Raw genomic sequence first — 14,746 nt, forward strand, 5'->3', positions numbered from 1 at the left:
CTCTTAGTCAAAGACATCATCAGAGACAAATACTCAGCTTTTGTGTATGATATACTGTCTATATTAGAGAGACACCTGGACTGTACTATAGTTAGATTTATGAATATTATAAGGACTATAAAATGTGGTAGGTAATGTTGAAAATGTGGTGGGTAATGTTGAAAAGGTGATTTTTTTTCTTTTTACTTTGTGGTAAAATACATGCAACATATAACACCATTTATTTTTCATTGTACATTTTTGTGGCATTAAATTCACAGTATTTTGCAATAATCACCACTATCTATTCCCAAAATTTTTAATCACCAGAAAGAAAAACTGTACCCGTTAAGCAGTAACTCTTCATTCCCCCTTCCCCCAACCCCTCATACCATCTAATCGGCTTTCTAGTTCTGTGAATTTGCTATTCTAGATGTTCTATGTAAGTGGAATCATACAGTATTTCTCCTTTTGTGTCTGGCTTATTTAACTTAATATAATGTTTTCAAGGTTTATCCATGTTGTATCATGGATCAGAACTCCATTCTTTTATGGCTAAATAATATTCTATTATAGGGTTCCCTGATAACTCAGATGGTAAACTATCCACTTGCAATGAAGGAGACCCTGGTTCAATTCCCGGGTCAGGAAGATCCACTGGAGAAGGGATAGGCTATACACTCCAGTATTCTTGGGCTTCCCTTGTGGCTCAGCTGATATAGAATCCACCTGCAATGCAGGAGACCTGGGTTTGATCCCTGGATTGGGAAGATCCCCTAGAGAAGGGAAAGGCTACTCACTCCAGTATTCTGGCCTGGAGAATTCCATGGACTGTATTGCCAGGGGGTCGCAAAGAGTCGAACACAACTGAAAGACTTTTTCACTTCACTTCATATGAATATACCACATTTTGTTTATCGATTCTTCTGTTGAGAGACATTTGAGTTGTTCCCACCTTTTGGCTGTTGTGAATAATGCTACTATGAACACTGGTGTACAAGTGTCTGAGTTTTTGTTTTCAAATTTTAAATTATTTTGAATTGCTGGGTTACGTGGCAATTCTTTAAGTTTTAAGGAATTGCCACCTTTTCCACAATAGCCGCACCATGTTGCATTCTCACCAGCAATTTACAAAAGCTTTGGTTTCTCCATACTCTCAGTTCAGTTCAGTTCAGTCTCTCAGTCGTGTCTGACTCTGCAACCCCATGGACTGCAGCATGCCAGGCCTCCCTGTCCATCACCAACTCCCTGAGTTTACCCAAACTCATGTGCATTGAGTTGGTGATACCATCCAACCATCTCATCCTCTGTCGTCCCCTTCTCCTCCCACCTTCAATCTTTCCCAGCATCAGGGTCTTTTCAAATGAGTCAGTTCTTCACATCACATGGCCAAGGTATTGGAGTTTTAGCCTCAATATCAGTCCTTCCAAAGAACGCCCAGGACTGATCTCCTTTAGGATGGACTAGTTGGGTCTCCTTGCAGTCTGAGGGACTCTCAAGAGTCTTCTCCAACACCACAGTTCAAAAGCATCAATTCTTCAGCGCTCAGCTTTCTTTATGGTCCAACTCTCACATCCACACATGACTACTGGAAAAATCATAGCCTTGACAAGACAGACCTTTGTTGGCAAAGTAACATCTCTGCTTTTTAATATGCTGTCTGGGTTGGTCATAACTTTCCTTCCAAGAAGCGTCTTTTAGTTTCATGACTGCAGTCACCACCTGCAGTGATTTTGGAGCCCCCCAAAATAAAGTCTGCCACTGTTTCCACTGTTTCCCCATCCATTTGCCATGAGTAATGGGACTGGATGCCATGATCTTTGTTTTCTAAATGTTGAGATTTAAGCCAACTTTTTCGCTCTCCTCTTTCACTTTCATCAAGAGGCTCTTTAGTTCTTCACTTTCTGCCATAAGGGTGGTGTCATTTGCATATCTGAGGTTATTGATATTTCTCCTGGCAATCTTGATTCTAGCTTGTGCTTCATCCAGCCCAGCGTTTCTCATGATGTACTCTGCATATAAGTTAAATAAGCAGGGTGGCAATATACAGCCTTGACATACTCCTTTTCCTATTTGGAACCAGTCTGTTGTTCCATGTTCTAACTGTTACTTCCTGACCTGCATACAGATTTCTCAAGAGGCAGGTCAAGTGGTCTGGTATTCCCATCTCTTTCAGAATTTTCCACAGTTTGTTGTGATCCACACAGTCAAAGGCTTTGACATAGTCAATAAAGCAGAAATAGATATTTTCCTGGAACTCTCTTGCTTTTTCAATGATCCAGAGGATGTTGGCAATGTGATCTCTGGTTTCTCTGCCTTTCCTAAATCCAGCTTGAACATCTAGAAGCTCATGGTTCATGTACAATCCCTACTATTTTCCTTTGTTTTCAAATATAGCCACCCTAGTTATGAAATCATGCAATTGTGATACTTAACCTTTGACTTTTGAGGCTATAAAAATATCAATTTCTGAATACCAATAATTTTGCCAAGCCAAAGCTCATTCTTCACACACAACAGGCCAATAAATCGGGAGACAAGTTGACAGAACAGGGAATAACGACTTTTGTCAGAAAGTTGGGAAGATCCCCTGGAGAAGGGAAAGGCTACCCACTCCAGTATTCTGGCCTGGAGAATTCCATGGACAGTCAATGGAGTTGCAAAGAGTAGGACAGGACTGAGCTACTTTCACTTCACTTCACTTCACTTCATTTCGCAGAGTGAGAAGAAGGCAGACTAGTGTGTCAAAAAACCATATCCCCTCAGTCTGAATTTAGTCACCGTAGGAGGGAGGGGCCTACTGCCACACCAAACCAATGGCTGATCAGAACCACTAAGGGTAGCTCGCTTGCGGGCGGGGTCACTGTGACACTGACCAATGGCTGAGCCGGGCCACTATAGTTTGTGATCTTACTGCACTTTGGAGCAAAAAGGTGCAAGTCCAGAAAGCAGCCTGGTCTGAAGAAGTACCCAGCCGTTCCTGCAATGTTTTCTTCCAGCCCTCGGTGGATCGAGGTGCCCAGGCCCAGACAGTGGATACCACAGTGACCACACAGTGGCAGTTCACATGTCTGTTAACTGGGATCACTGTCTGAGGCAGCAGGCGCCATAGGATCACCTCGCCTCAGATCTCACCAGTCAGCTCCACGGAGGAGGTGGCCCCGGAGCTGGCGCCTCTGTAGTCCTGACCGAGGTGATGCGGGAACAGAGCATGAATGAACACGCAAGAGCCTGCGCCAGGGAAGGAGGAGGGAAGGGCCCATCACACCTAAGGTTTAGACTAGGAAGGTCACTAAGGTAATAGCATCTATCAAGCTGAAGTTTCTATCACAGAATTCTCTAGCAAATAGACATTTAGACGAAGGCCTTTGTTTATTCGGATAGCACCTACATTATTTGTTAAGAACAAAATTTACCATGGAGATCACAAGACACTTATCTATAAAGAATGCGTGCGTTCATACTAAGTTGCTTCAGTCGTGTCTGACTCTTTGTGACCCTATGGACTGTAGCCCTCCAGGCTCCTCTGTCCATGGGGCTTCTCCAGGCAAGAATACTGGAGTGGGTTGCCATGCCCTCCTCCAGGGGATCTTCCCTACCTAGGGATCAAATCCATGTCTCCTGCATTGCAGGCGTTCTTTATCACTGAGTCACTGGGGAAACCCCAAAGAATACACTATAAAGAATGTATACCTTAATGTTTTAAGTATTATATAAAGATACCTTAAATGTCTTTTTAATATTTATGGATTAAGCTGTCACAAAAATATGGAGCTAGCACAATTATAAATGTTTGAGAATCTTCCAGGGTAATGTCAGAGTACATTTAATTTTAAAATAGCAATAACAAAATTAACTTGTTTTCCCTAGTTTTCAAGTTTTGCTTCAAGTTTTTGAAAATGATTACAGCACAACAGGACCACATAGTATCAGTGACGGATTATCTTTTATATATTAGTTAGTTCTATCTATATCAAAGGCTTGTCAGGTGGCACAGTGGTAAAGAATCCACCTGTCAATGCAAGAGATGTAGGCTGAATCCCTGGGCCAGGAAGACCTCCTGGAGAAGGCAATGGCAACTTGCTCCAGTATTCTTGCTTGGAAAAGGACAGAGGAGTCTGGCAGACTATAGTCCATGGGGTCACAAAGAATTAGATACAAATTAGCGACTACACACAAGTTAACTCTAAAATACAACCAGGAGAGAAGACCACTGCATAGTGGCAAAGAAAAAGGAGTAAAAAGATCATTACAGTACAAAGGAGTAAATTAGATATTTGCAGTAACAGACAAAAGCCTCTAACCAAGTCTTCACCAATCAGAGAGGCTTTCCCGGCTGAGTGCTGCAGAACAGTGCTAAACATCTGAAGTACGCAAAGGACAGGAAGATAGAGGAAGCAGAAGGTGTAAAAGCCCCAGAGGGAAAGAACACAGTGCTACAAGCAGCACTACCCAAATTTGGTTATCACCTAATGATCTTGTTGAAATGTTGATTCTGACACAGTTAAATCTGGAGAAGGGCTGAGATGCCACATTTCCAATAGGACCCTAGGGGATTCACTGCTGCTGATCCAGAGCAACAGCATGATTGGATCACAAGTGTGAGAAGCAGGTATGGCCAAGATGACATAGAAAGGTCAACCAGGCCTGGATCCCAAAAGCTCCTGCTAAGAAGTTTGGACTTGATCCTAGACTTTATCATGAAGCAATAAGGAGCCACTGAAGGGTCTTCAGCCAAAGAGTGATTGAATTAGAGTTGTATTTTAGAAAGACCAATCTGACAAGTCAAACTGGAGGTGGGTGATCAAATGAGATAAAGTTGCAGCAAACTGGGTAACACATGACGTGGCCTGAACAAAGTGGAAGAAGGGACTGGAGAAAGTAGACAGTCTTGTCTTATAAATTTTTCTGGTCGAGGGGTCAAGGCCAAGGGGAAAACTGAGGATGACTCTTTTATCTATTAGTGTTTTTGGATGCAAACAGTAGATTTCATTCTGACTTGAAGGAGATGTAGGTTTGATCCCTGAGTCGGAAAGATCCCCTGGAGAAGGAAATGGCACACCACTGTGCCACTCCAGTATTCTTGCCTGGGAAATCCCATGGACAGAGGAGCCTGGTGGGCTACAGACCATGAGGTCTCAAATGAGTCAGACTCAACTTAGTGACTAAATAAACACCAGTTTACTAGAGGATATTAAGCAGTTCATAAAATTACTGGACTAGCTGGAGAAACATTCAGGGCTAAGATTCCAGGGACAGTGCATGCCACATGCCACCAAGCAGTTCAGGTCAGGAATCTGTTTCATTCAATGATACTGTTAAAGGAACCACTGACTGAAACCACCCACCCTGGTCAGGCCCCATAGAAACCACTTGCATGAATTATCTTAAACAGGAGGTCTTGGTAATGAGAGGGTAACAGGCAGAAAGGCCAGGGGGTCTCCAAACAGACGAAACAGGCTGCAAGTGTCAGACATTTTTTATCTCTCCCTTACACAGCACGAGGAAACAAAGTACAAATGTCAGACTTTTTTTCTCTTAAAATTCTGTGTTGCCATGACGACACCTGGTTCCACCTGAACTTTTCTCCAACTTTGAGCTAACCAGTGCGTTTTTCTCATGGAAATGTTTGTCTTAAGCTATGTTAATGAAACTATTTATTTGCTTTGGAATTTGCTTTCTTCAAAATGGTTCCACCTAAAACTAACTTTCTTCCTTTTCCCAAACCTTGGGCTGATAATAGCTCAACAAACCAGTATTCATACCAAACACCTCATGCCATCCTATCTCAAAAATGCATATTGTGGGAGAGGGGCCTGGTAAGCCTCTGTCAGCCTCGAGGTGTGTCTCTTATCTGATTGATAGCTTTCTAACAGACACAAAACAGCTTGCTGAAACTAGTAAAGGAGGCACTCTTTCTGCTCCCTTCTGACATCTATGTCAGAAGCTTTCTCTCTTTTATACTTTAATAAAACTTTATTACACAAAACCTCTGAACGATCAAGCCCCATCACTGGCCTCATATTGAATTCCTCTCCTCCGGAGGCCAAGAATCCCAGTGTCTTTCATGGCTCAACAACAACCTTTCAGTAAGGACTGCAGAACTAACAGGCTATCACCCACTAGAAGAATACAGGAAATGTCAAAAAGAGAGAGGAGACTCTCTACATGTCCTACCAACCTTCCAGAATCCTTCTCACTGGAATCCATCTTGACTTCTCACATGGAATCCATGCGTGATGCATATGTCACCAGGAAGGACCTTGAGTCAGAGTGACTGGCCAGAGACAACTCGGAAACTAATTGGATTATCATAAAACCCCAGACAGCGAACCATGTGGCAGAGCAGTTCTTCCGGGTTCCCTTGCCTTCCTGCTCCCCACCAGGGTGTCCCCTCCCAATAAAGTCTCTTGCTTTGTCAGCACATGTGTCTCCTCGAAAAATTCATTTCCGAGTTTTAGACCAGAGCCCACTCTCAGGTCCTGGAAGAGGTCCCCCTTCCTGCAACAGTACCAATTACTGCTGTTGCTACCTCTGGGCCCAAAATGCCAGCAACTAGGTTTCAGTGCAACTGCTACTGCCACCAATGCCACTTCTGCACCTGATCTTGAACCTCCTGTGTCTGAAAGCCCTGCCAACAATGACATCAGGAAAATGGAAGGCCCATGCAGAAGCCCCAAGCACTGTTTATTCACACTGCTCACTTGCAACCTTAATCTTGCATGTAGCATCTAATCAGCATGCCTGCATCCTAGCTGCAAAGGAGGCTAGGGAACTGATATCTACATGGAAAAAGGATACTCATCATGTGGGAATTTCCCCAAACATAAAAGTTATTCAAAAGGTGACGGTGTCCACTGACTTTACCCTAAAAGCCTTTCAGAGTGATTAGCCTCAGCAAGAGAAGCAAAACTGCATTCTGCTGAGGAGTGACTGGGAAGTGAGAATCGAGGCTCTAAGAGTAGTAACTGTCTTAAATTTAGAAAATTAAGGTGTTATTCCCCCTCCTCCTTCCCATAGAAAGGAAATCTCACACATTTTATCAATTAGAGATGAATTTGTGTTAAAGGACTGCTATTGAAATGCAAATATACCTTTTGAGAAGGTTATATTTCACTCACCAGTTAATGTGAATTACTTTAATCAGCTTCATGCCCAGCAGAGTGCAGCTAAACACAGTACTTACAATATTAGACTTTTGACTGTGGCCTACAGGAAGAGAATCTATTTTTGAAGTTGTAGGTCAAGCCAGAAGCAGATATTGGAGACCTTAAAGGTAATAAAACATGCATAGGGGAAAGCCTTTGACTGTGTGGATCACAACAAGCTGGAAAATTCTTAAAGAGATGAGAATACCAGACCACCTTACCTGTCTCCTGAGAAACCTTTATGCGGGTCAAGAAGCAACAGTTAGAACTGGACATGCAACAACTGACTGGTTCAAAATTGGGAAGGGAGTGCATCAAGGCTATATATTGTCACCCTGCTTATTTAACTTGTATTCAGAGTATACCATGCAAAATGCTGGGATGGATGAATCACAAGCTATAATCAAGATTAACAGGAGAAGTATCAATAACCTCAGATATGCAGATGATACCACTCTAATGGTAGAAAGTGAAGAGGAACTAAAGAACCTCTTGATGAGGGTGAAAGAGGAGAGTGAAAAGCTGGCTTAAAACTCAACATTCAGAAAACTAAGATCATGTCATCTGATCCCATCACTTCATGACAAATAGGTGGGAAACAATGAAAACAGTGACGGACTTTGTTTTCTTGGGCCCCAAAATAACTGCAGCCATGAAATTAAAAGATGCTTGCTCCTTGGAAGAAAAGCTATGACCAAGTTAGAAAGCATAGTAAAAAGAAGAGTCGTCGCTTTGCTGACAAAGGCCCATGGAGTCAAAGTTATGGCTTTTCCAGTGGAAAATTCTTAGAGATGGCAATACCAGACCACCTTACCTGCCTCCTGAGAAATCTGTATGCAGGTCAAGAAGCAATGGTTAGAACTGGACATGGAATAACAGACTGGTTCCAAATTGGGAAAGGAGTAGTTCAGGCTTTCCAGGAGGTGGCTCCCCTTCCAAGTCCTGTCCTTCCCTTGCTGGTGAAACCCAGCAGGACGCTGCACGGTGCTCCTAGATACAACAGTCCCTCAGTGCCCCTATTACAGGAATGGGGAGTCCTTCCAGGGCCTGAGAGTGGGCTCTTGTCTAACACTCAGAAACGAATTGTCCAAGGAGACACACATGCTGACAAAGTAAGAGACTTTACTGGAAAGGGAAGCCTGGGTAGAGAGTAGGAGGTTAAGGGAACCCAGGAGTACTACTCTACCACGTGGTTTGCAGTCTGGGGTTTTATGGTAGTCGGGTTAGTTTCTGAGTTGTCTCTGGCCAATCACTCTGATTTAGGGTTCTTCCTGGTGGTGCACACATCACTCAGCCAAGATGGATTCCAGCAAGAAGGATTCTGGGAAGTTGGCAGGATATGTGGACTGGAGTCTGCTCTCTCCTTTTGGCCTTTCTTGAATTCTTCTGGTTGGTGGTAGCCTGTTAGTTCCACATCCCTTACCAGAAACCCCTGTTTAAGATAACTCATGCAAGTGGTTACTGTGGTGCCTGGCCATGGTGGACAGTTTCAGTCAGTGGTTCCCCTAACATCTCCACCTTGGTTTTTTGGGTTTTTTTGTTTTTGGTAGAAAAAGGCTGTAGTCTCCTAGGTCTTTCCTGTGTTCCAAAGAGGAGATTCAAGAAGTTACTAATTAGGGAAGTGAGGAATGCAGAAACAAAGGGATAGCAGTCAAGAAACAATAATAGCTCAGCTACATAACAGAGTCCTAGTTCCTCCTCCAGGAATATTTATAACAATTTGACACATACTTTGAGTTGTTCTGCAGGAACTAAGACCTCCACCAGGGTGGAGGATGTGACTACATTCTGAGACTACAGATCAGTCTGAAGGAGAAGACTGATGCTTTAGATTTCTGGATCGCCACCCTATTAGGTCACTATAACCAATCAGAAGAAAATCACATACCCCACAGCCTTTTGGCACACCCCGCCCCCCAAATGTTGCCTTTAAAAATTCTTCCTTGAAAACCATCTTGGAGTTCAGGAGGGTTTCTTCTGCATGAGCTGCCTGTTCTCCTTGCTTGGCCCTGCAACAAATCTTTCTCTGCTCCACACTATAAAGTTTGCAGTTGTTTGACTTCACTGTGCATCAGATTCATGAATTTGGGTTTGATAACACTGTATTTAAGAACACAATAGTGTAAAACAAATCCTTTTCTAATGCTCCCTATTGTTTTCCTGTGTCTTCACTAAATTCTGAGCTCTGTGAGGTGAGAACAGCATCTTATTCCTCATATATTTCCAACACCTAGTTTGGTGTCTGGCATGATAAATAAATGTTTACACCAAAAATTGGCTAAATATGTGAATGCACTTATTAATTAATTCCAGAGTTGAAATTATTCTCTATTAGTGGGGTCTTTATATTGTCCTTCTTCAAGCATGCTAAGGCTCCACAGTATTTCTTTTGCTTCATTTGCCAAAAGGAGCAATCAGAGAGCTGCCATCTGATAATACTGGTTCCCTTTTTTATCTCAAGTAAATGCAATTGAAGATTTAGATGTATATGAACAATTCATTATCAAAATTATTTATTTACTTCCTGCTGGAGTCAGTATGAGGTTTACTTAGTTACAGCACTCAAAGACAATGAAAATGGTTCATTATTTTTTCAGTATCAAATCAAATCTGATTCCAAATTTTCTTCCCCCATGGTCCAAAAGAGAGCTATAAGTCCATAGTGGCTCCCTCTAACATGCCTCTTAGTCAAGTCTTCAAGATCCCTTGAAGGCAGTGTCTTCCTCCCTTTGTGAAATAAAATTCTTCTTTTATGGCAAAATAAGGAAAATTTAAACATAAAAATTTTCTTTGCCTTTTGAACTCCTCTCTCCCCAGTTACCGTCCATTGTGTATCTGCATTATGCATCAAACAAACGTCCCCCACCTGCATACCTTCTTAACCATAAAGAATAACACTCTTCTATCATCAAGACAACTCCTTAAAAGATAAAATTCTTGGAACTTTCCTGGTGGTCCAGTGGCTAAGATTCCGTGCTCCCAATGCAGGAGGCCTAGATTCCATCCCTGATCAGAGATCTAGATTCCATATTCTGCAAATATGACCCAGTGCAGTCAAAGAAATAAATATTTAAAAATAAAGAAACAACCAAAAAACACAATTATACATCAACAAATTATATGTTTTTTAAAAGATGACATTCTTCTTTATTCTTGCAAGAGGTCACAAGATGCTTAGCTCTGGATTGTATACACTATCAGTAATATGTCATTTAATGTATAGCCTTCTGTTTCAAAAAACTGATATAACTGTGCCTTGACTTCTAAAGGATGGAATAGTTCTCAGAGTTTTCTGAGATGCTCTTTGGGTTATAATCCTCAAATCTGGCTCAAATAAAATTTTCCATGTCTTTCTTAGATCAACTGATTAAATTTTTGTTGACATCTTCCTGCCATGCATGCTGGCCATTTTCACCAAGGCAAGGGTCCTAGCAACCACTCTCCTCTGATATCTTGCCATATTCCCAAAGGATGGGAAAAAAAGGCCAGAGGAGGAGTAAAAGACTTTGGCTCAGTTTACACTGATAACTCACTAAGTCAAACTTCACCTCGCTAAACTCTTGGAAAAATTAAATATTTCCACTAGAAACATTAACAGCAGCTATGTCTCTCTTTAACTTCTCAGCTGTTATATTCCCTCCAAAAGGGGACAAGAGTCCTCACTGTGGCCTTTACAACCTCTTAAGTCAGGGTGCCAAATACCTTTCACTTGCCTACCAATCCACACCAAGCATTCTCCACCTTGCTTTCTGCCCTGGATGTTGGGACATCAACAGATCCCCTGCTTCTGAGTTTCTGGTTGGGTTTTATGATGGGGGAGCTCTGGCAAGAAACGGAAGGGAGGTAGAGAATGCAGTCAGGTGTTTATTTTCCTAGCTCCTTTCCTAAAGGGTCACTTAAAGTTAACTGTGCTTCTTAGCACATGGTCCACTCCTCTTAAGGGTCTATGTACCTCTGGATTCGAGATTCCCTCCCTTTCTCCCTTCAGGCCAAGGGAATGGTAACATCTTAGCTGCTACTAAGTCCTGAGTTTGTCCTGCCGACAAAGGTCCATCTAGTCAAAGCTATGGTTTTTCCAATAGTCATGTATGGATGTGAGAGTTGGACCATGAAGAAAGCTGAGAGGTGAAGAAATGGTGCTTTTGAACTGTGGTGTTGGGGAAGACTCTTGAGAGTCCTTTGGACTGCAAGATCCAACCAGTCCATCCTAAAGGATCAGTCCTGAATATCCATTGGAAGGACTGATGCTGAAGCTGAAGCTCCAAGAATTTGGCCACCTGATGTGAAAAATCGACTCCTTAGAAAAGACCCTGATGCTGAGAAAGATTGAAGGTAGGATGAGAAGTGGATGACAGAGGATGAGATGGTTGGATGGCATCACGGATGCGATGGACATGAGTTTGAATAGGCTCCGGGAGTTAGTGAAGGACAGGGAAGCCTGGCGTACTGCAGCCCATGGGGTTGCAAAGAGTTGGACACCACTGATCAACTGAAGTCCTGAGTTACTATGCTACACACTATGGATCCTCTACACCTACACCTTTGTAAATAGTGCCTCTGTCAGTAAAACTCTTCTAAGGTTATCCTATTTAGACTATGTTATTTGATTGCTGATAGATCCCTGATTGAACTGCGTGATAAAATAACATTTTTTCTCTGACTATAAATAATCTTCATTAACTTCTTTTCCAGATAATGTATTTTTTATGGCATTTATCCATTGATTTCAAAGAACTACATAAAAAATAATTTCCACAACATTTCTTAGTAGAAAGATATAAGAGGAAAATTTTTTAGAAAAAGAATACAATCACAATTCTCATAACAAACATAAAATTAGCATGTGTCAAAAACTTTTATTTTATTCATTCTTAACATAGAAGAAGCCAGTGATATATTACAACCAGCTCAAAAAAAGAACTCAAATCTTCTCAAATAAAGAATTCCAAATAATTTATGTAGATACTTCCTAGCCAAGGAGATAGATTGTAACTCCCTACCCCTTGAGTGTGGGCTGTGTTTAGTGATTTGCTTCCAAAGAATAAATCATGGAAGTGGGTATGTGTATAAATTTACAGTGGAGAAATTTGGCAAACACACTACCTTAGCCAGGTATTTAAGGTTAACATTATCACTGGTAAGACCTGCTGACAGCATGTATCTTTGATACAATGTAATCAGAAGCACTTCATCGCTATGGTCATCCTCCAAACACCCATAATCCTGCTCTAATCATGACAAAAGACACCAAATTCCAATAGAGGGGCATCGTACAATACACCTGATCAGTACTACCCAAACTTTAAAGGTCATCAAAACCAAGGAAAGTCTGAGAAACTGTCATGACCTAAGGAAACATGATGGTTAAATACAATGGGGTATCCTGGATGGAATACAAAAAAAGGATTTAGAAAAAAACTAATAAATCTGAATAAAGTATGGAGTTTAATTAACACACCAGTGCTGATTTCTTAGTTGTGACAAATATACTCTAGTAATTCAGGATATTAATAACAGGAGAAATCAGTTTCTGTGGTACTATTCTAAAATTTAAAGTTTCTTAGAAAGAGAGAGAAAAAAACCACTCAAGGTGCTCTATATTTATATTCAGAAAAAGAATGCTGAAATGAATTTACAAACAGATGCAAAACTGGCAAAACATATCCACAGAGTAATAATCAAAATTTACACTTTTACAGACAGGAATGATTTGCTTACTATCAGTGTGCAATGAGTTAACTTCTATTTCTACAGAGTTATAAGATAATCTAGTCACAGACAAATCCTAAAAAAAAAAACAAAAATAAATCCTGTATGGCCCTCTAGGGATAGGTGAATCCCAAATGCTCCAGCATTCTGTTAAAAAGATACCTAGAAATCTCTTTGCCCATTTCAAAATCTTTTACAATTTTTTTCTATAAAGGAGGCAGGTGTCAAAATTATTTTAAAAAGCCCTTACAACTGGCTGGCCTGATTTGACAGAAGTATACAAATATTCAAAAGGTTATGCAATGCTTTGCTAAGTTATCAGAACACTGTGAACTGAAAAATAACCCAAAGATGAAGATAATTTATCAGCCTGCCCTGGGGAAACTCTACAGACTGCCAAAGATATACATCATTGCCTTAGAGTTAAAAGCACTTGCTATGTTATGTTACCTAGGCAACACACCAGCAAATGGTGCAGTAATAAAATAAGAATTTTAAAAAGCAAGATGAACAAAAGAACAATCAATATTAGGTTCCAAACTCAATTCCATTTCCTACCTGTTTGTACAAACTATTCATGTTAAGAAGGGACTCAGCAGGAGACATAAGCAACACCGGTTGGATCCCTGGGTTGGGAAAATCCCCTAGAAAAGGAAATGGCAACCCACTCCAGTATTCTTGCCTGGAGAATCCTATGGACAGAGGAGCCTGTGGGCTATGGTCCACAGGGTTGCAAATAGTCAGACACGACTAAAGCAACTCAGCACAGCACACACAGCTCTTAGGTGGGAACTATCATCTTCCCAGGCCTCATATTTTCATCTTGGAGAGATTTCAACTGAATTAATGCCATGACAAAAATATATGGTGACAAAAATATATGGCTATGATTGGAACATTTGCCCTTGGAGTTTTCATTTAAAGTTCTTATTTAAATATGTGTGTTTCCTTTTTCCTCACAGTACTAATGCATGTGCCAAGTGCATTGAAGCCAAAATTCACATGGGTCTTTCACACCTCAGTTTTAGATGCCTTGGTGGAAGAGTGACTGTCTCTTACAGTAAATTAGTAAAGATACTTCTGAATATAATCTAGTAAACTCTGCTTGACCACAGGGGAAAATGTGCTGATCATGCCTTATGTGAGAATTTGCACTCCACGACAGCAATATTCCTTATTATACAAATAAATCAATTAGTATTCTGGCTCTATCCCAATTTACATGCATTTTAGTTAGTATGAACCAATTTCTCACAACCTTATCACCTCCCTAGGCACTGAGGAAAAAAGAAACTTCTCTAAGCTTTGAAGTAGGGGCTTAGGTTTCTTCCAGCTTTCCCTGAAATGAAACATCTCCCTCTTCGTGTTGCCTTTCTACTGATTGACATTTCCATGTAAAGACTCAGGCGAGAGGCTCATTTTAGAGCTAAATCTTAGGAAAAGCTCTGCTCATTCCAAGAACGATGAAACAGACTACTCCTCATTGCAATCAGGAAGCTGACTATCAGCTGCGAGAGATCTTTCAGAAGTGGTTCTCAATTTTTTTATGTTTGTGAAACACTTTTGAGCGTTAAAATTTGGTGCAGCCAACTTGAATGCATTAAATCACTTAAAATAACTCTAAATTATTATACATTTCAGAGGGCCTGGAATGCATTCATAACTAACATGCTATCCAGATGGTCTCCTTTCAGTGCTGTGTTCCAGAACTATTTCTGCCCAGTGATTTCTTGTATTCTCACAAGGCAAAGCTCTCTAACATTCCAGTGAACCTTCCTCTAGAGCCAACTTAATGCTGTGCTTTGCCTTTTACTTCTAACTTGAAGGAAATTGTACAACATGCCCCACCTCAGAATTATGATGAACATAACTGTCTCATAACAAAAATTACAGTTACATATCTGTGAAAA

Source organism: Cervus canadensis, chromosome 17 (genome assembly GCF_019320065.1).
Source record: "Cervus canadensis isolate Bull #8, Minnesota chromosome 17, ASM1932006v1, whole genome shotgun sequence".
Classification (NCBI taxonomy): domain Eukaryota; kingdom Metazoa; phylum Chordata; class Mammalia; order Artiodactyla; family Cervidae; genus Cervus; species Cervus canadensis.